Here is a 27793-nt window from a genome sequence, read left to right as displayed (position 1 = left end):
CAGTACATGAATAACAGGGGGTATGGTATAATGATTACACAGTGCATGTATAACAGGGGGTAGGGTATAATGATTACACAGTACATGTATAACAGGGGGTAGGGTATAATGATTACACGGTACATGTATAAAAGGGGGTAGGTATAATGATTACACAGTATATGTATAACAGGGGGTAGGGTATAATGATTACACAGTACATGTATAACAGGGGGAAGGGTATAATGATTACAAGGTACATGAATAACAGGGGGTAGGTATAATGATTACACAGTACATGTATAACAGGGGGTAGGGTATAATGATTACACAGTATATGTATAACAGGGGGTAGGGTATAATGATTACACAGTACATGAATAACAGGGGGTAGGTATAATGATTACACAGTATATGAATAACAGGGGGTAGGGTATAATGATTACACAGTACATGAATAACAGGGGGCAGGTATAATGATTACACAGTATATGAATAACAGGGGGAAGTGTATAATGATTACACGGTACATGTATAAAAGGGGGTAGGTATAATGATTACACTGTACATGTATAACAGGGGGAAGGGTATAATGATTACACAGTACATGAATAACAGGGGGTAGGTATAATGATTACACAGTATATGAATAACAGGGGGTAGGGTATAATGATTACACAGTACATGAATAACAGGGGGTAGGGTATAATGATTACACAGTACATGAGTAACAGGGGTAGGGTATAATGATTACACAGTACATGAATAACAGGGGGTAGGTATAATGATTACACGGTACATGAATAACAGGGGGTAGGTATAATGATTACACAGTATATGAATAACAGGGGGTAGGGTATAATGATTACACGGTACATGAATAACAGGGGGTAGGTATAATGATTACACAGTACATGTATATAACAGGGGTAGGGTATAATGATTACACAGTACATGTATAACAGGGGGAAGGGTATAATGATTACACAGTACATGTATAACAGGAGGTAGGGTATAATGATTACACGGTACATGTATAACAGGGGATAGGTATAATGATTACACAGTACATGAATAACAGGGGGTAGGGTATAATGATTACACAGTACATGAATAACAAGGGTAGTGTATAATGATTACACAGTACATGAATAACAGGGGGTAGGGTATAATGATTACACAGTACATGAATAACAAGGGTAGTGTATAATGATTACACATTACATGTATAACAGGGGGTAGGTATAATGATTACACAGTACATGTATAACAGGGGGTAGGGTATAATAATTACACGGTACATGAATAACATGGGGTAGGGTATAATGATTACACAGTATATGAATAACAGGGGGTAGGGTATAATGGTTACACAGTACATGTATAACAGGGGGTAGGGTATAATGATTACAGAGTACATGAATAACAGGGGGTAGGTATAATGATTACACAGTACATGTATAACAGGGGGTAGGGTATAATGATTACACAGTATATGTATAACAGGGGGTAGGGTATAATGATTACACAGTACATATATAACAGGGGGTAGGGTATAATGATTACACAGTACATGAATAACAGGGGGTAGGTATAATGATTACACAGTATATGAATAACAGGGGGTAGGGTATAATGATTACACAGTACATGAATAACAGGGGGTAGGTATAATGATTACACAGTATATGAATGTCAGGGGGAAGGGTATAATGATTACACGGTACATGTATAACAGGGGGTAGGTATAATGATTACACAGTACATGTATAACAGGGGGAAGGGTATAATGATTACACAGTACATGAATAACAGGGGGTAGGTATAATGATTACACAGTATATGAATAACAGGGGGTAGGGTATAATGATTACACAGTACATGAATAACAGGGGGTAGGGTATAATGATTACACAGTACATGAGTAACAGGGGTAGGGTATAATGATTACACAGTACATGAATAACAGGGGGTAGGTATAATGATTACCCGGTACATGAATAACAGGGGGTAGGTATAATGATTACACAGTATATGAATAACAGGGGGTAGGGTATAATGATTACACGGTACATGAATAACAGGGGGTAGGTATAATGATTACACAGTACATGTATATAACAGGGGTAGGGTATAATGATTACACAGTACATGTATAACAGGGGGAAGGGTATAATGATTACACAGTACATGTATAACAGGAGGTAGGGTATAATGATTACACGGTACATGTATAACAGGGGATAGGTATAATGATTACACAGTACATGAATAACAGGGGGTAGGGTATAATGATTACACAGTACATGAATAACAAGGGTAGTGTATAATGATTACACAGTACATGAATAACAGGGGGTAGGGTATAATGATTACACAGTACATGAATAACAGGGGGTAGGGTATAATGATTACACAGTACATGTATAACAGGGGGTAGGGTATAATAATTACACGGTACATGAATAACATGGGGTAGGGTATAATGATTACACGGTACATGTATAACGGGGGAAGGGCATAATGATTACACAGTACATGTATAACAGGGGGTAGGTATAATGATTACACGGTACATGTATAATGGGGTAGGGTATAATGATTACACAGTACATGTATAACAGGGGATAGGTATAATGATTACACAGTACATGAATAACAGGGGGTAGGGTATAATGATTACACAGTACATGAATAACAGGGGGTAGGGTATAATGATTACACGGTACATGTATAACAGGGGATAGGTATAATGATTACACAGTACATGAATAACAGGGGGTAGGTATAATGATTACACAGTACATGTATAATGGGGTAGGGTATAATGATTACACAGTACATGTATAACAGGGGATAGGTATAATGATTACACAGTACATGAATAACAGGGGGTAAGGTATAATGATTACACAGTACATGAATAACAGGGGGTAGGGTATAATGATTACACGGTACATGAATAACAGGGTTAGGGTATAATGATTACACAGTACATGAATAACAGGGGGTAGGGTATAATGATTACACGGTACATGTATAACAGGGGATAGGTATAATGATTACACAGTACATGAATAACAGGGGGTAGGGTATAATGATTACACAGTACATGAATAACAGGGGGTAGGGTATAATGATTACACAGTACATGAATAACAGGGGGTAGGTAGAATGATTACACAGTACATGTATAACAGGGGGTAGGTATAATAATTACACGGTACATGAATAACAGGGGGTAGGGTATAATGATTACACGGTACATGTATAACAGGGGGAAGGGTATAATGATTACACAGTACATGTATAACAGGGGGTAGGTATAATGATTACACAGTACATGAATAACAGGGGGTAGGTATAATGATTACACAGTACATGAATAACAGGGGGTAGGGTATAATGATTACACAGTACATGTATAACAGGGGGTAGGATATAATGATTACACAGTACATGAATAACAGGGGGTAGGTATAATGATTACACAGTACATGAATAACAGGGGGTAGGGTATAATGATTACACAGTACATGTATAACAGGGGGTAGGGTATAATGATTACACAGTACATGTATAACAGGGGGTAGGTATAATGATTACAAGGTACATGAATAACAGGGGGTAGGTATAATGATTACACAGTACATGTATAACAGGGGGTAGGGTATAATGATTACACAGTATATGTATAACAGGGGGTAGGGTATAATGATTACACAGTACATGAATAACAGGGGGTAGGTATAATGATTACACAGTATATGAATAACAGGGGGTATGGTATAATGATTACACAGTACATGAATAACAGGGGGTAGGTATAATGATTACACAGTATATGAATAACAGGGGGAAGGGTATAATGATTACACGGTACATGTATAACAGGGGGTAGGTATAATGATTACACAGTACATGTATAACAGGGGGAAGGGTATAATGATTACACAGTACATGAATAACAGGGGGTAGGTATAATGATTACACGGTACATGTATAACAGGGGATTGGTATAATGATTACACAGTACATGAATAACAGGGGGTAGGGTATAATGATTACACAGTACATGAATAACAGGGGTAGGGTATAATGATTACACAGTACATGAATAACAGGGGGTATGGTATAATGATTACACAGTACATGTATAACAGGGGGTAGGGTATAATAATTACACAGTACATGTATAACAGGGGGTAGGGTATAATGATTACACGGTACATGAATAACAGGGGGTAGGGTATAATGATTACACGGTACATGTATAACAGGGGGAAGGGTATAATGATTACACAGTACATGTATAACAGGGGGAAGGGTATAATGATTACACAGTACATGTATAACAGGGGGTAGGGTATAATGATTACACAGTACATGTATAACAGGGGGTAGGTATAATGATTACACAGTACATGTATAACAGTGGGTAGGTATAATGATTACACAGTACATGTATAACAGGGGGTAGGTATAATGATTACACAGAACATGTATAAAAGGGGGTAGGTATAATGATTACACAGTACATGAATAACAGGGGGAAGGGTATAATGATTACACAGTACATGAATAACAGGGGGTAGGGTATAATGATTACACAGTACATGAATAACAGGTGGTAGGGTACAATGATTACACAGTACATGTATAACAGGGAGTAGGTATAATGATTACACAGTACATGAATAACAGGGGGTAGGGGTATAATGATTACACAGTACATTAATAACAGGTGGTAAGTATAATGATTACACAGTACATGAATAACAGGGGGTAGGGTATAATGATTACACAGTACATGAATAACAGGGGGTAGGGTATAATGATTACACAGTACATGTATAACAGGGGGTAGGGTATAATGATTACACAGTACATGAATAACAGGGGGTAGGGTATAATGATTACACAGTACATGAATAACAGGGGGTAGGGTATAATGATTACACAGTACATGTATAACAGGGGGTAGGGTATAATGATTACACAGTACATGTATAACAGGGGGTAGGGTATAATGATTACACAGTACATGAATAACAGGGGGTAGGTATAATGATTACACAGTACATGTATAACAGGGGGAAGGGTATAATAATTACACGGTATAGTGGCGGTTTTGCTTTTGTATGGTAATTGTTGTGTATTTGTTGTTTGTGTAGCGTTTGTGTTGCATGTTTGTCCGAGTAGCAGTTTGCACTATGATTTTTTTTTTGCTTGATTTCCACATATCACGTGACATCTGGCCGTGGATCCACTAATATCCCTGAAAGTACAAGAGTTGAAGCAGTTCTTTGCACTTCTTTCTATTTGGACATTACTCAGACTGTCTTTGGATGTTTTAGGCGCCGGTTTGTATTGTTTTCAACATATACACCGGTGCATAGGGACAGAGAGAACCTATAATACATAAAGTATCAATTCAAGAGCTTACACTAGATCCCTATCACAACTGCATTCCAGGTGTAGAAAAATATATTCAGACTTGATAAGTCATAGAATCGCAATATTTTTAATGTAGCAATTGTATGACAAATTATGCTAAAATAGCATGGTTGTAGGAAATACCAACTGGCAAGAACATCTATTACTTACGATGAAAAACAATAACATTAATGATGCTACTGAACAACAACGCATGTGATAATAATATATACAGTGAATCATAACAAGCCCCAGGATAAGGCGATATTCTGTACAAAGGTGTTAGCAGAATTCTAGGTGCAGTATTTGGATTGGCGGGTATCCCATTTTGTGGAGTCTGGGTATGTTACAGGGCCCCACACCTCGCTGCCATACAGAAGGATGGGTGTGATGATACTGTTGAATATTTTCTCCCAGATTCTTATTGGTGGTTTGAGGTGGTACATCTGTTTCCTTATTGCATAAAATGGTCTCCGGGCTTCTCCTTCAGTGTATTTATGGCCAGGCTGAATTTCCCTGATGAGCTGATTGTTAGACCAAGGTATGTGTAGCTCGCTGTCTGTTCCAGTGCATTGTCGTCCAGTGTGAATTGCGATATGGTTAGATGTTTTTTAGATTTTTTTCTGGAATACCATTATTCTGTTTTTTTCTAGGTTCACAGAGAGTTCCCAGGTCTGGCTGAATTTTTCTAGTATTGCCAGTTTCTGTTGGAGACCTTGTTCTGTTGGAGACAGCAAGAGCAGGTCGTCTGTGTACAGTAGAGACTCAGGGGGCTATGCACTAAGCAGTGATAACTGCTTTTAAGTGAGATAAATGGCGTATAAGACCAATACTGCTTAATTGAATAGTGGTAATGTTGTGTTTACTTGCTTATTGTTGTTTATTTGGTGATTGTTTTCAATGCGTTGGATATTTTTTTTTATTGTTTATTTTTAGGTTGAACATGAACTGGCATAGTGTTAAATCATGCCCATTTTATTACTGTGCCAATCAATTGTTTTCTTTACATTTGCTATGTGTTTAGTTTGCTATGTAATGTGTTTTATTTTGGGCCTGTTTTTTGATTACTTCACCATTTATTGCTATACTGGTGTAAGAAATCCAATTTAGCAATAATTATATTGTAATAAATGAATCTGATATCAAAGTCAGAATGCCATTAGAATGCAGCATATTTGTCTGATTATATATATATATATATATATATATATATATATAGAGAGAGAGAGAGAGAGAGAGAGAGAGAGAGAGAGAGAGAGAGAGAGAGAGAGAGAGAGAGAGAGAGAGAGAGAGAGAGAGAGAGAGAGAGAGAGAGAGAGAGAGAGAGAGAGAGAGAGAGAAATATATAGTAGCGCCAATATGATGTGTTAAACAATTGTGGGTGACATAAAAAAGGAATAATACCTATAGAAAGAAATATATAAATATGCTCTAATAATATGTGCTCAATAAGTGAACTATTAAACTATACAACACATCAATTGAAATACAATAAAAAAAGTGGAAGGAAGTGATAAACCAGTCCTTTGATGAAAGTCTTTCAATAGTTGAACAATGAATACTAGTGTGGGGGGGATCTCCGGCAGCTCTCAGAGAGGATGAACCACATCCAAAGATTACCTATGGGAAAAATAGAAGAGAGAGCGCATGCCCCACTATGGGGCGTGCGCTCTCTCTTCTCTTTTTCATATATATATAACACACACAAAAGTATACAGGTTGCAAATTAGTAAATGAAACTATAACACATACCAAAGAAAATAATATAAATAAGAACTGGTGGTGCTAAGGGATGGCAATAATATATGGACACACAAAAAAAAGACTACCAAGATCCCTTATAACAGCCCCCTAAATATGCCTAAAGTAAGATATAGAAATCAGAAACAAACAAACCGGGAACCAAAGTCAACTTGAAAAAATGTCTATGATTTTAATACAGTAACAGAAGAACTCACTAACATTTAAAAACATACACTGATGGTAACCTGAAATATGCTAGAGAAAATAACACAAGCATGACAAGAGAAAAAGACAATCTGAGCACTAAATGCACAGTACTGAACAGAACTAGTAACTAACAATCCTGATATGCGTAGTGATTCAGAACAGTAAAAAATGCACAAACATCCCCACAGAATCCTAGCTGCATGAGAGGAGAAATCAAACACAGAGCTATCTATATCAAAATGAAATCAAACAGCTAAGGAGAGATACATAAGATGAAATAAACTTATGAGTGCTAGTAAAACAGCACACACAAAGAAAAATAACAACCAAGGGGGAGTAACAGGGGAGGGAGAAAGGATAATAAATATAACACTCAAACCCTGTGTGTAATAGTCCAAAAATGTACACTACTAAAGCATGCTGAGGTGTCAACAAACACTGTAGTTTAGAGCAATAAGGGAGACAGATGTAAATAAGTCCGCAGCCCAACTCAGCATCTATGTTAATGCTGAGAAGCATCTGAAAAAATTACACTGTGTCCCCCATGGCAGGAAGCCCCCTGATTTATGTTGCTAGTGATTATCTTCTTGGAGTATTTCCTGGACATTAGACTTCTCACTGAGACTCTAGATCAGCGGTGCGCAAACTGGGGGGCGCAACCCCCAGGGGGGACGCGAGACTGCCGGCGGGGGGGCGCGGGGTTTACAGAGGTCCTCTGTAAACCTTTACTTACCTAGGCTCCGGCGGCTTCCTTCCTGCGTCGCCATGGCAACGTGACGGCAAAATGACGTCGCGAGGTCATGTGACGTCGCGTTGCTATGGCAACGTGACGTCATGACGCCGGAGCGCAGGTAAGTGGGGGTTAGGAGGGGCGCGGGAGTGAGGGGACCGCCGGTAGGGGAGCGCAGGGAAAAAAGTTTGCGCCCCCCTGCTCTAGATGGTATTACTCCTTCCCTGAGCTCTATAAGGACTGGAACATGGATGTCTATAGCTGAGTATCTTTTTGTCAATTACCAGGATTTTTCAACAGCACAGGCTTGTTCATATAATATAATAATACCATGTTTGGATATAATATTTTAAAGGTTAAAATGGCTGACTGGGTGGGTCTTTTTGAATAAAAAGTTCTTCAGTGAGCTTAGTAAGCTTGAGAAGAATGGCCAAAGGAGGGAGCTAGGAGGAAAGCAGGAGACCACCAGGCCGAAGCGTGATAATACCATGAAAAGGAGAAAAGACATGTTTATATCTGGAGAGAATATTAACAGAAAGAAGGTTACTATGTGCAACTATTCTTAAGAATATCATAATCTATTTGAAACATCACCATCGTCGTTCTTACTATTTGTGTATGCAAGTAATTCTTTTCAAAATAAACGTTTTGTTTTTGTGTGCAAAATTCTGTTATGCTGACGTGAATCTATAGAAAAAGCAAATTTAAGGACATTTAACAACTGGTAAATCAGACCCATATTATATGGGCATGATGTACCCACTGTACCAATGAATGGGTGGAGGGTGGGGTAGTTGCCTGGGGAGGGCGGTTAGGCCTCCTGGGTGGGTAGCGGGAGAGGGTAAGTTATGGGGTGCTGGTATCCCCTGCAGAATTAAAATCCCCCGGTCACGTGACGCGGGAGATTTAAAAGCACAGGGGGTACCAGCACCCCATAACGGGGCCTGTATCTCATGAAGTAGGGAGTCCTCGCGGGTGAAACCAATGCGGTTCAGCTCAGGAAACCCCCTGCACATGTACACTATTATTAAAATGTACATATATGTAGCCCTGGTAAGAAATGGGGCTATAGTTCTATCCTCCTCCTGTGTGTAAACTCTGCTAAGGGAAGATTGCCAGGAGTTGACATGGGTTTCCCCCGCTTATGACAACGGGTTGTGTGAGTGAAGGTAGGTCACGTGACCCTGTGTCCAATCAAGAGATGCAGGGGCGGTGCCTACTGGAGTTTACATAAAGCAGTGTCACTTCCTATTTAGTGCACAAGTGTGAAGTGTTGTAGTGATAGTGAGTTAGGAGGAGAGGAGTGATCAGCTCATGATTAGAGCTGATCTAACTATAGTTAGTAAGGTGAAACCAAGTACCTCTCACCCTGCTTAGGGGGTGAGGGAAGAGCTAGCCCCACTCTGGATGCCTTCGGTCCAGAGTGGAGGCAGGACCATCACAAGGGAGAACAGTTAATGGACTGTGTAATAACTGTACCTGTCGGCTGCTGCTGCTGCCCTGGAGAATAAAGAAACTGCTGTTTTTAAAGATAATCCTTGTGTGAGACTGGAATCTCTCATCGATGAGGAAGGGAAGTTCTGTGGTAAGGATTCCACCCCGCATTCCTGGGGCTTACTATAGATGGAGGCACTGCATCATTGAATCAGAACGAAGGCATCCACCCCAGTAACCTGTTCCTGTTATCCCCCATGTCATCGCGGGAGACTCAGGCCCTCCTGTTGCCAACAAGTATGCACCCCACAGAGACAGAATACACAAAAACACAGCGCACAACGCTCATAGTGCATTAAAAGATATATTAATAACAAACAGTAAAGATAAGTATTGTGCGTACATCAAAAAGAAAATAAACAGGCATGTCAGGGGTTAATGTTACCCATGCACCAGACAGATCGCCAGATAGGATGTCATCAGTGGTGGTACAAGCAGTTCCCCGTCTCTAGATCTCTCGGTCCCAAGCCAGAGTATAGGGATCCTGGATAGTCCCACTCCTCTAGGAGGAAAGTCCAGCAAACTCGTGATAGACACGGATAGTATCGTTGTATCAGGTAAGTTCTTACAGCGGCTGGATACACGCTCATAGCCCTCCGATCCTGCACTTCCGGGTTTGTGACATCACTGGGAAGCGACACCGCAGCTTGCGTCGCGATCTTTTCTCCAGTAGCCGAGTGAGCCCGCAATAGTGGGGTGAAAAGTTCAATAGAAAATAGCACATAGAACCTTTCCAACGAGTTTCGAAACCTTACGGTTTCTTCATCAGGGAATAGTGAAAGGTTAAAGCATACGACATTGAAATACCTCACGGTATCATCTGATTGACCCACCAATCGGGTCCTCCAGCCAATACAGAGAAAGCGGGGAGGAGTCAATAACCCCAAGTATCACAACATACGGTTGCTATGAGCAACATTGACAACAATATAAACTTTAATCAAACAGACAACAATACAATAGTACATATATGAAAAAACGGCTCTAAAATAAAAGAGAAAGAAAGTGTTAAACATATAAATGCACAGAAATAAACTGCCTGTATAAAATCAACTAAGCATGGAAAAAATGATGAAAATGACAAATAGACCTTGAAAAAGAAGCACGAAGCATGATACTTAAAAAATAATTATATATAAAAAAGAACAAATGACAATATTATTCTAAAAAAGGCACAAATGAATTGCAGAGGGAGTTCATCCCTAGCTAAGACAGAAGATCACAATGATCAAAATGAATCATCAGTACAGGGACCAAATGTCAATGTCCTCATTTAGACCCCCCGGATACAAAGTTCTCAACTTATGTATCCAGAAGGTCTCTTGTATGGATAATTATTTTACCCTATCACCGCCCCTTCTATTTCTAGGGACATATTTGATACACTTAAAAAGCAAGGAGGATGGATCCCCATTATGATGCAGAGCATAATGTTTAGAGAGACTTGTTTAATAATTTAAGATTTGTTTAACAAATTATCCCCCTTAATCTCTGTTCCAGCCAAGTTGAGCCCAGGTGCTGAGGAGGATTCTAGGGCTGCTGCGAGCTCATTGATGTAGATGTTAAACAGTGTGGGACTCAGGCTGCAGCCCTGTCTAACTCCACGGCCTTGATGGAAGAAGTCTGTCCTTTTGTTATTTACTTTCACGCAGCCTTTGTTTTCAGAGTACATACTTTTGATCGTATGTGAAAAACTAACTAAAACACCCTGAACCCGTCAGCGCTTGGACCTATGAATGTGCTGTAAGTGTTAAACTAATACAGTGTTAATACATACAATTAAACAAGTAGTGATAATAATGTGAATTGGAGCTGCCGAGGTTTCCCACAATACAAATTATCTCCACAACTTGTCTATGGCTAATGGTAATGGATATGAAGGATACATGGTGCTGAAAAAGACACAGTCCATGTGGTATACAGTTCTTATATTGTCCAATTCCTTGATGTGGGATGATGACAATTTTCTTGACCAGTCTGCTTCTCAATGATCCCCCTATTATGGGTTAGAAAAAGCACAACATAGCGCAGTATGCCTGGACCGGAAGGTCTGAACTGAACTTGACACAGAATGTCTACTTACAAGATGTTTCTTGTCAAGTGTGGTTGAGAGAATCTGTGCTTTAACCTCTTCTTCTCCTCAGCTGTCACGAATCCCACGTGCAGTTGTTCAATCTCCTTCACCTTAGATTTTCTCAGATGACCGGTGACATTTGACGCAGAAGAGGAGAGAGTACAGCAGAGATAGTGCAGATAGTACAACAATTTTATTAAAAAATGGCTACAACAGCCAAAAGAACACTCACATGTGAATGCTGCATATAAAACAACATTAGGATGCCGTCCGCTACTTGTAATGGAGTCCCCTTAGTGCCGCAACCCCCTGAGCATTAGTACCGACCCTCTGCACTGGGATCCGGTGTGTAGGCTCCCGTGTAAACTCCTGCCACTGCCCGTGGTATGTTCCGGTGCTGGTCCTGCTGACGTCACACTTTGTGTGTGGCCCTCGTGACTGGAGACTCCTCTGTCGGCGGATCCTGTAACTCCTCCCCCTAACGCGTTTTGTGACGTGGGGACTTCACTTTCTCAAAGGAATGAGGAGCTAATGCAGATGGTCTCTATTTATACCCTTAGGGGTGTTGACCCTCCAAAGTGCAATACAAAATATTAACAAGACAAAATGTAATAAAACACTCTAAAAACACTCTAAGAATAACTCTGCCTGATCTATATTACCATTGTTTTAGCATGTTTCAAGGGAATGATTATAATCCCTGGGATTAAGAGAAATGTTGAAATCAATTGTGTTCTGACTCATGTATTTGAATGATTGTGCAAAAACCTAATGGAGGTAATTAAATGAGACATGGTTACTCCCTCAAAAATTAGGCTAGGTCAAATTCTTTATTGAGACCTTTAGGTGACACAGTTTTTAATGTATACATCCAGAAGCTTTCTCTTCTGGACAAATTATTGAGTCTGTCACCTCCCCTCCAATTGGCTTTAAAGCACTCTATTCCCTTACATATGAGTCCTGCAGGGTTTTGATTATGAACTATTTTAAAATGATTTGAAACACTATGAGTTTGCAATCCTCTTTTTATATTATATACATCTTCAGCCAATCTACGTTTGAGGGGCCTTCCCGTCCTCCCCACGTATTGAAGTCCACATGGACATTGTAGTAGATAAACACAACATTTACTTTTGCAACTAATGAATGTACTAATATCATATACTTTGTTCGTGACTGTTGATTGGAATTTGTCACATTTAATACTATAGTTGCATCCAATGCATTTACCGCATAGAAAATATCTCTTTATATTGGCTAACCACGTGTTGCTACATTGTTTAGACCCTATAGGACAACTGGGTGCCAATGATGCCTTTAAGTTTTTAGCTTTCTTATACACGATCTGTGGATTTGGAGATAAAAAAGATTTATAAATGGGGTCTCGTTGGAGAATTCCCCAATGTTTTTTGAAGGTTCTTAATATTTCTGGGGCCATACTTTTATACCTTGTAATGAATGGTATAAATGCTTCGTCTTTATCTTTTTTACCCTTTTTATCCATATTTATTAATGTGGCCCTATCTATATCATTGACCCTCGCAATGGCTTTATTCACCTTTGTCCTATTGTAATCACGTTCCAAGAATTTATTCCTTAGTTCGGATACTTGTTGGTCATATATGTGCTTCTGAGAATAATTTCTTTTTATTCTTAATGCCTGTCCCTGAGGGATATTATTGACCCACTTAGGGTGGTGATGGCTGGATTCTAGGAGGTACGTGTTGGTGTCTACCTCTTTGTGATAGGTCTTAGTATGCATTATGCCATTTTCTATATATAGGGTAAGGTCAAGAAAATTGATGGACACTGGATCACTATTGGAAGTGAACCTAATATTATAAGGATTGTTATTTAGGTGTGTTTGGAAAACGGCTAGTTCCTCCGAAGTGCCTCTCCAGACGCACAGCACATCATCAATGAATCTTTTCCAGATTACCAGGTTTGCACCGAACGGGTTGCCACTCCAAATGTGGTCCCGCTCTCACATATCCATGAATATGTTTGCATAATTTGGTGCAAACCTGGTTCCCATTGCGGTGCCGCTCATCTGGAGGAAGAACTCTCCCTCATGACAGAAATAATTTTGTCCGAGAATGTACTTGATCCAAAACAAAAGTTTTCAGTTTCTCATCTACATTGGTATCCTCTCCAATGTTAACTGAATTGCTTTAAGCCCCGCTTCATGATCAATGATAGTATATAGAGATACCACGTCACATGTCACCCAGATTAGATTTTCGTGCCAGGTGAGTTATTTAAGTATATTTAACACGTGCATGGTATGTCTAAGATATGAAGGGATCTGTATGACATACCTCTGCAGGATGTGATCTAGAAACTGAGAAAGGTTAGATGTAAGGGAACCAATCCCCGAGATGATTGGTCTCCCCGGGGGCCTGATAGGATCTTTATGGATTTTGGGGATGAAATAAAAAAACCGGTAGTCTTGGTTCATCTACAATCAAGAATTCTAGCTCTCTTTTGGTGATTACTTCATCTCCAAATCCTCTGTTGACTATGATCGATAACTCTTGCTTAAACTGATCTGTTGGATTTCTATCTAGTTTTCTATATGTGATGTTATCACTAAGAATCCTATTAGCTTCTTCCTTATAGTAACAGGTGTCCATTATTACTAAGCCTCCCCCCCCCCTTTATCAGCTGCTTTAATTACAATGTCACTATTTTCTGCTAAGGATCGGACCGCTCCTTTCTCATCTCTGGTTAGATTGTGTTTCCTACTTTTGAAATTTTCCCCCAGAGATTCTAGATCTCCAATCACCATGTCTGTGAAGGTATTTATATAGTTACCTTTGACAGTCCTTGGATAAAAGGTAGAGCTATTTTTGAAGGGAGTAAGAGGTGGTGTAATAGTGTTGTTGATAGTTGAACTCGTCATCATCGTGTCGTACGTTCTCCCCCCTATTCCGCTCTCTAGTATTTTCAGCAATAGGCCTGGATGCCAGATGGAGTCGAAGGCCATTTTAAAGTCCACAAAGGAAGCAAAGATTTTGCCCTTGTTGGTGTTGTGGACGTGCTTATTGATCAGGCTGTGTAGGGTATAGATGTGATCCGTGGTGCAGTGGTTTGGCAGGAAGCTTGTCTGGCTCTTACTCAGTACACTCTGCTCTGTCAGGAAGGTGAGGATTCTGCTGTTCAAGATGCTGTTGAACAGTTTCCACAGGGTGCTGCTGATACAGATTCCTCTGTAATTGGATGGGTCCAGTCTGTCTCCTTTCTTGTGGATAGGGGTCATCAGTCCTTCGTTCTACAGTTCAGGGAAGTAGCCAGTAGTGAGGACCAGGTTGAACATTTTCAGTATTGCTTCTTGTATAGATGGATTGCTATACTTCAGCATCTCTTGTAGAATGCCATCTGGTCCGCTGGCTTTCTTGGGTTTTATTAGTTTTATTTTTTATTTTATTTTCTGGATTGTGATTGGTATGTCCAGGGGTTTTGGTTATCTTTTATAGTGTTCTCCAGTGATGTTTGAGGATTTGTTTTTGTTCTTGCGTCAGGTTTTCTTCTGGGATTTCTTGGTAAAGGTCCTCTAAGTAGTTTTTCCAGATGTTGCTATTCTGAATGGCCAGGTGTCTGTTATTCTGCTTTGTATCCAGATGTTTCCAGGTTTGCCATAAAGTATTTTCATCTAATGCTTCTTCAATTCTTTCTCATTTTTTGGCAATGTGGTTTTGTTTTTTCTTCCTTAGGGTGTGCCTGTAGTGCTTTAGGTGTTGGTGGTACCTCATTCGTAGTTCTGTATTGTTTGGGTCTCTGTGTTTTTGGTTTGATATTGTTCGCAGGCTATTTCTAACGGTGTTGCATTCCTTATCAAACCATTTTTCTTTGAATTTGGTGTTTGTTGTGGATCTGTTAGAGCTAGTTTTTTTCAGGTTTGATTTTCTTGTTATTACTGTAGATGGAATATTGTGTTGAGATTTCTTACTGCCAGGTTTACTCTGAGTTTGTTCTGCTCGTAGTTTGTGTCCTGGAAGCTTTGGAGTAGGTTTCCGACTTCTGAGCTGTTGATGTTTCTGTGTATGTCGTGAGGCTCTGTTTTGTCCATTTGTAGGTGGCTTTCAGGCTACAGAGGTTGGAGAGGGGTCTTTGTGGTGTGCTTGGTTGGTCTGGTCTCTTAATAAAGAGCAGGGTGTGATTGTGATCTGATAGGGGTGATGCTGGTGTGACTATGAAAGCACTGATGGCTTGTGGGTCTATATCAGTGATTGCATAATCCACTACGCTGCTGCCCAGCACAGAGCTGTATGTGTATCTACCCAAAGAGTCTCCTCTTGTCTGTCCATTGATAATGTACAATCCCAGACCGCGACACAGGTTTTCGAGCTTTTTACCATTCTTGTTTGTTACGTTGTCGTAGCTGGTTCTTTGGCGTGTCACAGAGCTATGACAAGTGTCATTTCCAAAGCTGTGGTTATTTCCATCTGAAGATATGTAGTCATGTTCTCTACCTGTTCTGGTGTCAGGTCTCCACATATCAGCACTTTACCCAGGGTCTGAAAGTGGGTTGCCTCTGTCTGCTTCCCGGTTTGCACAGCGCATGTGCTAACCTCACACCTGAGCTACTTAGCATTCCGGGCCAAACCTCTTACCTGGCGACAGTAAGTCTGGGGTTTGACTACCAAGTGTGAAGTGCCCATACTTCACACCAGCATCTGGTACTTAACAATATCCCGGCCACCCTACACCTAGGATCTCTGAGGCTTTTCAACTCCGGACTTCTCTTAGACACTGGGGCACCACATTAGCAGTGTGCCCTTTGAAGTCCAGAGATGAAAAATCCCTCAGCTCATTCATCCATAACATATGGGCATGTTAAAGGATTCATTGCCGGACTAGCAGGAAGGGTTTCCTGCCTTAGCATTTAAAACACCATTGAAATACAGTATGTTTATAAATGTATGTTCTGCATGTGTAACAAATATAACATTCATATGTATGTTCATGGTACATGTGTAACTGACTGCACTCCAAAAATTAGAGTGCTAGCTCTTTCTTAGTGCAAGTTATCCATTTAATTGAAGGGGCTCTGTGATGTGGTTTGCGGTCTGACCTATAATTGGTCTGGGTTACAAGCCGGCATACAATGTATCCGTGCTGGCTTTGATCGGTAACCGCAGACATACGCCAACGATTCAGCTTAAGTGGATAACAAGACCGCTGGATACATTTTGACAAGACGGAACTTCAGCTAAACCCAAACCACTTATCCAATTGACTTTGCGGTTTAGAGGTCTACGACTTAGGAAGTGATACCCATCCTCAAAGCGGCCACCGATTCATAGGCACGCTTCTTCACTTAGCGCTTGGTTCAGCGCTAGAAGCTCGCCCTTGGGTCACAAATACAGTTAGCACATTTTCATTCATTCAGTGTAACTGCAGCTAGCTTCTTAGCTGCAAAACAGGGACAATAAAGATAGTGTAGTGGGAAACATGATATTATGGTGATAATACATTTTAACCCCTTTCAGCCCCACCATTCTGCAAAACAGGAACAATAATGGTAGTGTAGGGGAAAACATGGTATTATGGGGATAATACATTTTAACCCCTTCAGTCCCAACCGGGTTTAGGGTTAACCAGCGGGGCACAATACCTTTATTATTGGCCTGGATAACCCTCTCCCGCCACACTCACTCACAAGTACACAGGAGAACATGAAACAATGCATGCCGGGCTGAGCTAGACCGCTTTCCTCTACTGCTCACGGTACAGAAGAGAGCACTGACATTCTGGGCTCACCTAAACAGCCATCCACAGTCTTACAGCTACAGAGCAATGAGAAACCAGGACCTCCTCACTAAACCCTGTGCCATCAAACAACTGGTCCTCCCACTCCAAGAACAAAACCCCACTCAGATCAACAGCCTGCCGAAAAAACAAATCAACTCAATCGCCCGCGAAATGAAGATGCATTATGTGACTATGTGGGAAAATGATATCCAGCGTCCAAAGAAGCTCTAGACCTAACACAGCCTACAGAGAGAATACACTTTGGCACCTACTGAAGGTAAATAACCCAAAGCAGAGACAGACCTTGAGCCAGTACAGAATAAGTGCCCACAGCCTGGAAATAGAAACAGGCAGACACAGACAGAACTGGAAGCCCCGGGAGATGAGACTGTGCCAGCGATGGGAGCTAGGAGAGGTGTGTGAGAGACACAGGCAGTCACAGACAGAACTGGAAGCCCCGGGAGATGAGACTGTGCCAGCGATGTGAGCTAGGAGAGGTGTGTGAGAGAGACAGGCAGACACAGACAGAACTGGAAGCCCCGGGAGATGAAACTGTGCCAGTGATGTGAGCTAGGAGAGGTGTGTGAGAGACACAGGCAGACACAGACAGAACTGGAAGCCCCGGGAGGTGAGACTGTGCCAGCGATGTGAGCTAGGAGAGGTGTGTGAGAGAGACAGACAGAACTGGAGGCCCGGGAGATGAGACTGTGCCAGTGATATGAGCTAGGAGAGGTGTGTGAGAGAGACAGACAGAACTGGAGGCCCCGGGAGATGAGACTGTGCCAGCGATGTGAGCTAGGAGAGGTGTGTGAGAGAAACAGGCAGACACAGACAGAACTGGAAGCCCCGGGAAGTGAGACTGTGCCAGACAAACACCCATGCACCTATCCATATTCTCCATGCGCTCCAAAAGACAATCCATCCGTGCCTCCATTCTGCCCCTGTATTGCTCAATGGAGTGGTCAGTCATTTCGATACCACTAAAAACATCCAGCATGCGGGCGACAGAGCTGGATCTTGGGTAAAGAGTGCTGGTGTCATTCAGATGGACATCGGCGTGGCTGGGTGCTGGAGGAGATGAGCAAGGGACTCCGGGATGAACATTGGCGTGGTTGGGTTCTGGCGGAGGTGAGCAGGGGACTCCGGGACGAACATTGGAATGGCTGGTTGATGTCAGTGAAAAGTCCAGAACATCAAATTCGGCTTCGGTGGGTGCAGGGGCACTTCTGGGGCCCGGCCAATGAACTTGATCATGGTCGATTTTGACCATTTTCTTCTTCACGTACAAAGGGCCCGACTTCTTTGCCTTGGGAGCCTTCGGAACCTTTTCTTTAGACACCTTTGGCTTGGAAACAGCTTCCGATTTTTGCTTTCTCGTGGTCGGCACAGCAGAAGAAAGCAGGTTCCTGAATCTGTACAATCGGGGTTGATCCATGGATGCAGATGGAAAAATGCACAATACAGTATCTGTACAAGAGCTCGTTCAGATAGAGATCAGCGTGTGGGAAGCTATGCAATTTGTGTCACCTTTAATGCACTGTGCCCCTATCTGAATTGTTTGGCGGACATGGACACGAGCTTCAGGTGTTAAATGTGGGCCTACTGTGTACTAAACCTGTCGAGCGATAACGTCTTCAGCATCTTCAGCGACCAAGGTAATTTTACAATAGATCACTGTGGTGGACTCTCTTTTTATCTGTTTTTTTAAACACCTACAAATTGACACGTACAGTAACTGTGCTATGCACTGGATAGTGCAAAAGGGATTCATTTTGCCACCTGGCAGATACGTGAAGAACAGCACCCAAAGAAATCATAATCCAGGTAATTGAAAGAAATCAACGACGCTAAAAACAGGTGTGATTGGCCGCACTAATGCTAGCGTTCGCTGAGAATAATGAGTGAATCACGCGTGGAATACAGCAGACTTTACGAAAACAGCTCCGAGAAATGTTCGAATAACGGCCGCGAGCTGAATGCTGCACAATAGAATATCTGGATGTGTGTTGGATATTTAACACTCAAGGCTGACTAATTGAGACTGTGTCCGAATTGAATAGAATTGGATCCATATGTATACTATTCAATACAATCGCTGAGGATACTAGATGGATTTGTATATCCATATTTACATCATTTATACTGTCAGGTGACTTTGTTTTACATTATGTCATCACAGGTATAGACGATCTTGGGTCTGCTAAGATACATATATAATTGTGGTTATTGATACCGATATTATTAGTATATATGAGTTCAATATATGACTAGCAGCCACACACTTTTTTAATTGGGGATGTTTTTTTACCCCCAGGACTGTATATATACAGTATATTCACAGTTCTTTTGTCGACGTTCAAATATAAAAAAGTTTTATTATTTTTGGCCCACTAGATGGCTTTTATTAGTATCTGCCCTCTTACAGTGATGGGAGCGGTTACAACATGTAGTCTGTACCTATTTACCATTTGAGAATTATATATTCTGGACAATTTAGTCCAAATCACTATATATGAGTGCAGTAAATAGGGATCTTTGGGTGATTCTTTCATCACCTTTCTTGTTTTGATTCATGTTATATTCCTTCCCTACATGCACCAGTTTAACCCAATGATTGAATTGAATTAGGTGAGTGGTATGGCCAAACTGTTGTGCTATATAAATAAGCAACCAGTATTCAATGTGTCTAAGTCTATAGAAACAAAATGTAACCAATAATAAGAAGTAATTAATGTTATACAAACTTCTCTAATCATAAACTCATAAGTGATAATAAAAAAACATGTATCCCTCTTTCCTGCTGCTCTAGAGTGACTACTGGTACTGCCCACACCAGCTGGCTCAGCGAGATCTGGGCCTCCGCTAACTGGGAGCCTGGGGCAATAATAATACGTTTGGCAGCGCCTCCACTTACCCAGGATCCCCAGTGAGTGAGATTCCCCTAGGCAAGAACAATAGTAACACACATCAGTTTGGTAACCGTTTACTGATACGCAGAAGTAGATCCTTATCTTATAACTATAAGTAATAACACACATATGATATAGCATTGAACTGACTGACATGCAGCAACGTCTACCAGTGGCTCGGCCACTCTCCTATAGAGAAATGTCACTTCCCCGTCACCACGTGCACCCCACACCGTGTCCACTGTTATGTACAGATATATATGTCACTTCCCCGCCTCCCACCTGACGCACGTTTCCATCTTACCCCTGTTCCAGTTTTTGTTATTATATGTTGGTTTGTTTTATATGTTGAGTTTTTGTCTACTCAATTTTTTAACTAACTAATTTGAATGTTGAGGCGGGTGATCGGAAAATGAGTGTTAAATTCTGGTCTGTGCATAGATTAGCGCGGGGCCCCTATGCTCGTGGGGCCCCCAGACAACTGCCCAGCGTGCCCATGCGTTAAGACGGCACTGGATTCTTGCATGAATCTTGTTAATCCCAGATGTTTCTTAGGTGAATCTTAGAAGGAACTGATTCCCGATGGGCTGCAGGAATTCTTATAGAGTTCAGAACCCTATACCTAAACAAATAAATAAACAAATTAAATCAATCATGACACGGTGTAATATGTCAGGTGCTGTTGTTCATCTGAGGTTGTATTTACCTAATTTTAAGCCCTGCTAAGGAACAGGTGATTATTATTATGTCCTGATTTGTAAAAACATAGAATTCAAAGAGGGTGTACTTTATTTTTCACACAATTGTATACAGTACTAGAGGAAATAAATTCTACTATGAGAAAACATTGGCATATCTTGCAACATGACCATCTTGTATCTGATTTACGTTGAGAACCCCTCATGTTAGCTTGTAAACGGAGGAGGAATATTTCTGACACACATTAAACCTGGTGATAAAAAATACTATCAAACAACACACTTTTTGAGTCAAGGTAAACCTGGGAATTTCAGGTGTTGCAATTGCTCTATATGCAATAGTGTATGTATTGGGGATACGTTCTGTCATCTATGTACTGGTGAGAGCATCAAAATGAAACAAAGAATTACTTGTAAATCCACACATGTAGTGTACTTCCTCAGATGCCGTTGCGGATTGCTCTATTGCGTACAACATAAACATCCCATATCAGCTATGAGGGTCATTGGTATTGAGATTGTACCACCAGTAAATGGTGCCTTAGATAGAGATACTGCTCTCTTAAGGAGAGAAGCTTACTGGATATTTCAATTACGGACTAGTATTGGAGGTGGCCTCAATGAACAATTGAACCATAAATGTTCCATGATCATGTAGCGACTATGATGGACCTGTGCCTGTATACCTCCGTCAGCTTCGGTTCCTACTATTTATATGCATACTGGAAGATTTATTATAATAGATGGTTGGAAATAAGCTTTATTTTTGTGACACTTCTGTTTTTTATGTGTGTTATATGTTTGTGAGTCATTGTAATATGTAGCGTTTTATGGGTTCTATTATACTATGTTCACTTATCTTCACTGTTTCCTATTGTATATACACTGTGACAGAAACCAGGGTATGGTGATAAATTCCATATATAGGGCTCCCAGGATACTGAACAGTTTCTATCCTGTTTAGGCTGGAAAGTGCAGCCTCATAATACATGCACTCCACCCCACAGTTTGGCAAGTGCTGGAACTGAGGGATGAGGGATCCAGACCAGAGTTTGTCTGCTGCCTGATTTCTGTCACCTGTCCTGCTAGTTAGAAATCAGGTATTTAAGACTGATTTCCTTGTTCCTCTTCCCTCTCCCCAAGAGCCTGGAGGCAGGAAGGCTGCTGGAAGCAGAGAGGGGAAAAGCCTCTCCCCAAACAGGTTAAATCATTCTGTTCCTTTTTTCTAAAACTGCAAAGTTCCTTATTTTTGTTGTTGGAAGTGGAAAAGCCACTCCAACCCTGAGAAATCACGAATGCAAACCAGCAAGAGACAAACCGCTTGCTGAGAGAGGACCAACAACGTTTCGCCCAGGGCTTACAGCAGGAACTTGAGGTCCTGAGAGAGGCTATCATTAAGACTCTTGGTAGTATATGGGAGAATGAACCCCAAATGTCCGGTGCTCCAAGTGTCCACAATAGGACTGGTTTTGGTAGAAAATCTCTGATGTGTATGCAAAACGAATGGCTACTAGGCAAGCATAAATATCCTGCACAGAGGGGAAACAACAGCCAGGCTCCGGCAGATAACGATATCAGGTGCAACCTGGGTGGGGGGCTAGTGCACAGGGGAAATCCGAGACCAGAGAAGGGGCAACCGCAGGCTACCCCTCTCGAGTACTCACGCTGGAGATGCCTGCTGCCCTTACCCGACCCGGTCTCTTCAACGCCTGTGCCTGGCTGGTCCCGTCTCCTCGGGCGTCACGCTGGCGTCTGACATCATCACAGAGGGCCGACGGCTATGCGACGGACGTGTGGAGAAAAACGCTGCGTCTCAGCAATCCTGTGTCTCCGTGAGCAGGCGGAATTGAAGATAGGAGTCTGCTCACCAGGGGGAGGGAAATCTTGAGGGTCAGCTCCCAGCTCCGCGTAGTAGCCTGCGTGCTCCACACCGATGGTTGCAAGAATGTGAAATATAGTTGGTGGGTGGTCACAGCCTCAGGAACTCAGCCGGATACAAAATGAATAAAAGCAATTTTATTGCACTGTAGTGCTGCACATCACATCACAGAGAACACCTCTGACGCGTTTCGTTCCGTTCAGGAACTTTATCAAAGAGTACAAAGATCTCTCACACTGGAGTGTTATATACATAGTTCCCTAACATGATTGGTCAATACAAAATGCAAAACAGATAATGTCAATTAGCAATCAGTACTTGACAATAACGAGGGTGCTACGTAAACACCGCAGTGTCTAAATTGGAACAAACCCCAACTAACCGTGATACCAATTGACTTTATTTTGCCCTCGTAGCTCATATCCACATGAACAATTTATTGTTACTATTTATTTGGTTATCTACATCCTTCTCTTTCAGAACGGACTGGTGTTTATATACATATATGCATATCCTTTTATCAGTATTGTATATACTCTGATTTGTATATTACAGGAACTCACCCATATTTTACTAATTATTTTTCCAACCTTGGAATTAGCTTATTTAATTATTCATTATGGAGGAATCCAGTGGGGATGACAATGTCTTGATAGAAGATCAATATAGCACTTTTGTTCATATCTGTGGTGATAATACTAAAAGGTTAAGGAAAGCAACTCATTTATTTGATGGTGTATCAGAAATAATTTGCGATGAACCCTCGGATCTGACCCACCATTTCGTTAAACTTGAAAAACTTTTAACCGAAAATATTAGATTATGGTGGGACATCACTTCCCTTGAGAATTACATAAAATGCAATCGTATTCCAAGGGGATTGCGCATCAAAAAAGTCCCATCTTTTGGTTTCATGAACAAACAGTTCGAATTAGATTGGGTTGATGCACTTGACTCCTGCTCCAATAAGCTGATGGAGCTCATTATCCAGCAAAAAAATAAAGAAAAATCCATCTTAATGGCAGATATTAAAATCCTTCAGACTAAATTGCAACCATTCAGCAGAAGGGAGCAATTTATTAAGAACGATAAGACACTGTCATCAAATATTGAAATATCAGAAAATACCATCAGTGAAAAGAAACAACAAAAATTTGAAAGGGATAGGATTGATTACACTAAAAATCAGGTGTATTGCTGGCAAAAACCGGTTGTTGTACGGGAGACTATGAGCTCCAGTACGCCAAGGGGAAGGAGTCAAAATCCTAAACGAGGGACAGCAAATGCCCCAAACAAATCTATTCTTAAAAATAAACGCGTTGAAACATCCAGTTTTGAGTCTGATTACTCAGACCCCGAACCTAGGTTTCATTCGGTCTCTTTTGATAAATCAAAAGAACAATCTAGAGACCGTGAGGTGACAAATTATGATAGCAATGTCACACCCTCTTGCTCTTCATCTAAAGCCAACAGATCATCTGGGCAACCCTCCTCGGCTTTTTTAGAGATGGGTACAAAAAGCCGGGGAGAACGCGCAGATCAAAGAGGAAACGAGGGGGGGCGAGGCAGAACGAAATGCAAGAAATACGACTAGGAGTGCCCAACAATGTCATTAATATTTCCGGTGTGGAACTAACCCTAGATCAACTGTCCCTCTTCAATAAAGGCCTTGGATTTGCGCCAAGTCAAAAATTCAAACTATTTGAAACCATTATTGATTTGCAAAGGTTCACACGCAAGCTAGCTTTGAAGAAAATGTTTGCTGCTAAAGATGGTTTTGCAAATACAGCTAGCACAGACAATAACATTGTAGAAGCCAATCTTACCACCACCACAGATACACATACTTTAAAATTCCAAGAAGTCTGTGTCCTTTCCGATATGGACTCCCTATTGGAACTGCAAGGCGAACCCCTTATGACACACTCCCAAACTTTTTTTGGCAATCAGGATTCGCGCTTTCGCCCAAAATCTCTATTTTGCCCTAGTTTCAATAGGGGTCCATCAATTACCACATTTGAACACTTGGTCGAACGCGACCTACGCATATTATCAAGGGGGTTTTCCTGCTCTAAAGTTGCCAATGGTAATCTGACATACACAGAAATCCAAGAGATTGAATGCATTAAAAAACACCATGACATAGTACTTAAAAGTGCAGATAAGGGCGGGGCTCTCGTTATTTTATCAAAAGATCAATACTTCACAGAAGCAATGAGACAGCTAAGGGACAGTAATACATATAAACTTCTTAGGAGCAATCCTACATCTCAATACCAACTTGAATTGTTTGAGCTACTGGACATGGGAAAAATTCTTAATGTTATTAATAAAAGGGAATGTGACTTTCTTTCCTGTCCACATCCCGTGATTCCGAGATTTCACCATCTCCCAAAGATCCATAAATCGCTGGTCGACCCTCCTGGTCGTCCAATTATAGCGAGCATTGGATCTTTGGGAGATGGATTATCGCGGTATGTGGACAGGTTCTTACAACAACTAGTATTCAATTTACCTTCTTTTATAAGAGATACTACTGATTTCATTGCCAGCATACAGGAGGTCACTTGGCACAAGGAGTACAGGTGGGTCACCATGGATGTGACCTCCCTGTACTCGATTATTGAGCACCATCACGGCCTTGCTGCCATTAAACACTTTCTTGATTTATCCACTTTATCTATATTACACTGCACGTTTTTATTAGAATCTATATCCTTTTTACTCACTCACAATTATTTCTTATTTGATAAACACTTTTATTTACAAACACTAGGTACTGCTATGGGCACGAGTTTTGCACCGTCATATGCTAATTTATTTATGGGGTTTTGGGAATCACAATTTATATATCACGATCACAACCCATTTCGTCACAATATTGTTTATTTTAGGAGATACATCGACGATTTGATATTCATTTGGAAGGGTGACGAAGTTTCACTTTTTTCTTTTATTGAACACATCAGCACTAATAATTATAATCTTGAATTCACGTACCAACACAATATTAATAATATTCATTTTCTTGATTTACTCCTGTATGTTGACAGTGACATGAATATACAAACAGATATTTACAGGAAAGAGAATTCCAGAAACACACTACTTAATGCGCATAGTTGCCATCCGCGCTCCTTGATTAGAAACATCCCAGGGGCCCAATTCGTCAGGTTAAAGAGAATCTGTTCGGACAATGATGTTTTCATTCAAAGGGCCAAGGAGATGTCCGAAAGATTCTTGGAGAGAGGGTACTCTGCTGTTGATATTGAGTCTGCATTTAATAAAGCAGATAATATGGCTAGAAACACTCTCATTTGCAGAAAGCCCAAAAAATATTCATTCAACAAGTTGCGAGATCCATCCAAATTTTCAACAAGTACAAACAGTCCCATGTTCATTAGCACATTCAATTCACAGTCACAACAGATCTGTAATATCATTGCCAAACATTGGCATACATTGTCTCTTGACAAAGATATTAGAGACATAGTGGAGAGTGGCCCCAAATTTTCATATCGCAAAGCAAAGACACTAGCTGCTCACTTGTCCCCGAGCATGTTCATTTCTGGATCCAATGCTTCTAGCATTAATAGCATCCCCAAGGGATTTTTTCGATGTGGGAAGTGCTCAATGTGTAGGTACGCAGTTCAAAAAAGGTTCATTCTGTACAATAACGATTATAAGAAGTATTATTTGAAATCCTTTTTAAATTGTAATATTACACATGTTGTTTATGTTTTGAACTGTGCCTGTGGACTTCAGTACGTGGGCCGCACGATAAGACCTCTGAAAACCAGAATTGCGGAACACGTCAGGTTAATTAAAAAGAGAGACACTAACCACCCGGTGTCCAGACACTTTTCATCATGCCCGTTAGGCAATATTACCAGTTTTTCTTTCTATGCTATAGAACATGTTCCATGTCATCCCAGAGGTGGAAATAGGGAAAATGTATTAAATCAAAGGGAGATGTATTGGATACACACTCTCAACACTCTCCATCCCTATGGGATCAATGTTGAATGGGAGCTGAAACACTTCCTGCAGGGTTGATTACATGGGGAGTCTTGGGAGTGTGTATACCAATTCACCTCACATATACTCTAAGGAGTTAAATAATTATCAAACAGAGATGATCTATTCCCTTTTCTTTTCCAAGAATTTATTATTGTATAAATCATCTGCATTATTTATATGCATTATTATTGTTTTTTACATACCACTTTATGAACGTTAAGCTATGAATTATTTTCTACATATACATTAATGATTGCTTTATGCATATCATTTAATATACATTTAGCCACGAACACGTTTTATAGGTCTCCTTGACATATGTCCCTGTGGTTACTCCTCCATATATATGCTCTATCCTTGTGTTCTTTCATACAATTTTTCAAGGATGTTGCTTTTGTTATTATATATGCTGCTACTCACAGATCTTTGTTTTAAATTTATACGTCATTGTCGTACTGTCTATATGTTAGCACGGTTAGTTGGGGTTTGTTCCAATTTAGACACTGCGGTGTTTACGTAGCACCCTCGTTATTGTCAAGTACTGATTGCTAATTGACATTATCTGTTTTGCATTTTGTATTGACCAATCATGTTAGGGAACTATGTATATAACACTCCAGTGTGAGAGATCTTTGTACTCTTTGATAAAGTTCCTGAACGGAACGAAACGCGTCAGAGGTGTTCTCTGTGATGTGATGCGCAGCACTACAGTGCAATAAAATTGCTTTTATTCATTTTGTATCTGGCTGAGTTCCTGAGGCTGTGACCACCCACCAACTATATTTCACATATCATTGAGACTCTAATAAAGACACAAATGTGCTGTAATAAGTGTATAATGGATTGGGATATTATCATATACTTTACTCT

The 27793-nt window shown here is 40.7% G+C and overlaps 1 protein-coding gene across 1 annotated transcript in view; it reads left to right on the top strand.

Moving 5' to 3' along the window:
• The first annotated feature begins 5886 nt into the window (after positions 1-5886).
• The window catches only part of LOC142467914 (uncharacterized), a 115001-nt gene continuing 93094 nt past the window's right edge, over positions 5887-27793 (top strand). Inside the window, exon 1 of the mRNA XM_075573888.1 lies at positions 5887-5956. The gene's annotated coding sequence lies outside the window, so the exon portion shown is untranslated. The remainder of the gene's footprint in view (positions 5957-27793) is intronic.

The sequence above is a fragment of the Ascaphus truei genome, chromosome 1 (genome assembly GCF_040206685.1).
Source record: "Ascaphus truei isolate aAscTru1 chromosome 1, aAscTru1.hap1, whole genome shotgun sequence".
In the NCBI taxonomy this organism is placed as follows: Eukaryota; Metazoa; Chordata; class Amphibia; order Anura; family Ascaphidae; genus Ascaphus; species Ascaphus truei.
Note: the sequence above shows the minus strand (reverse complement) of the source record. Positions and strands in the feature narration are given on the sequence as shown.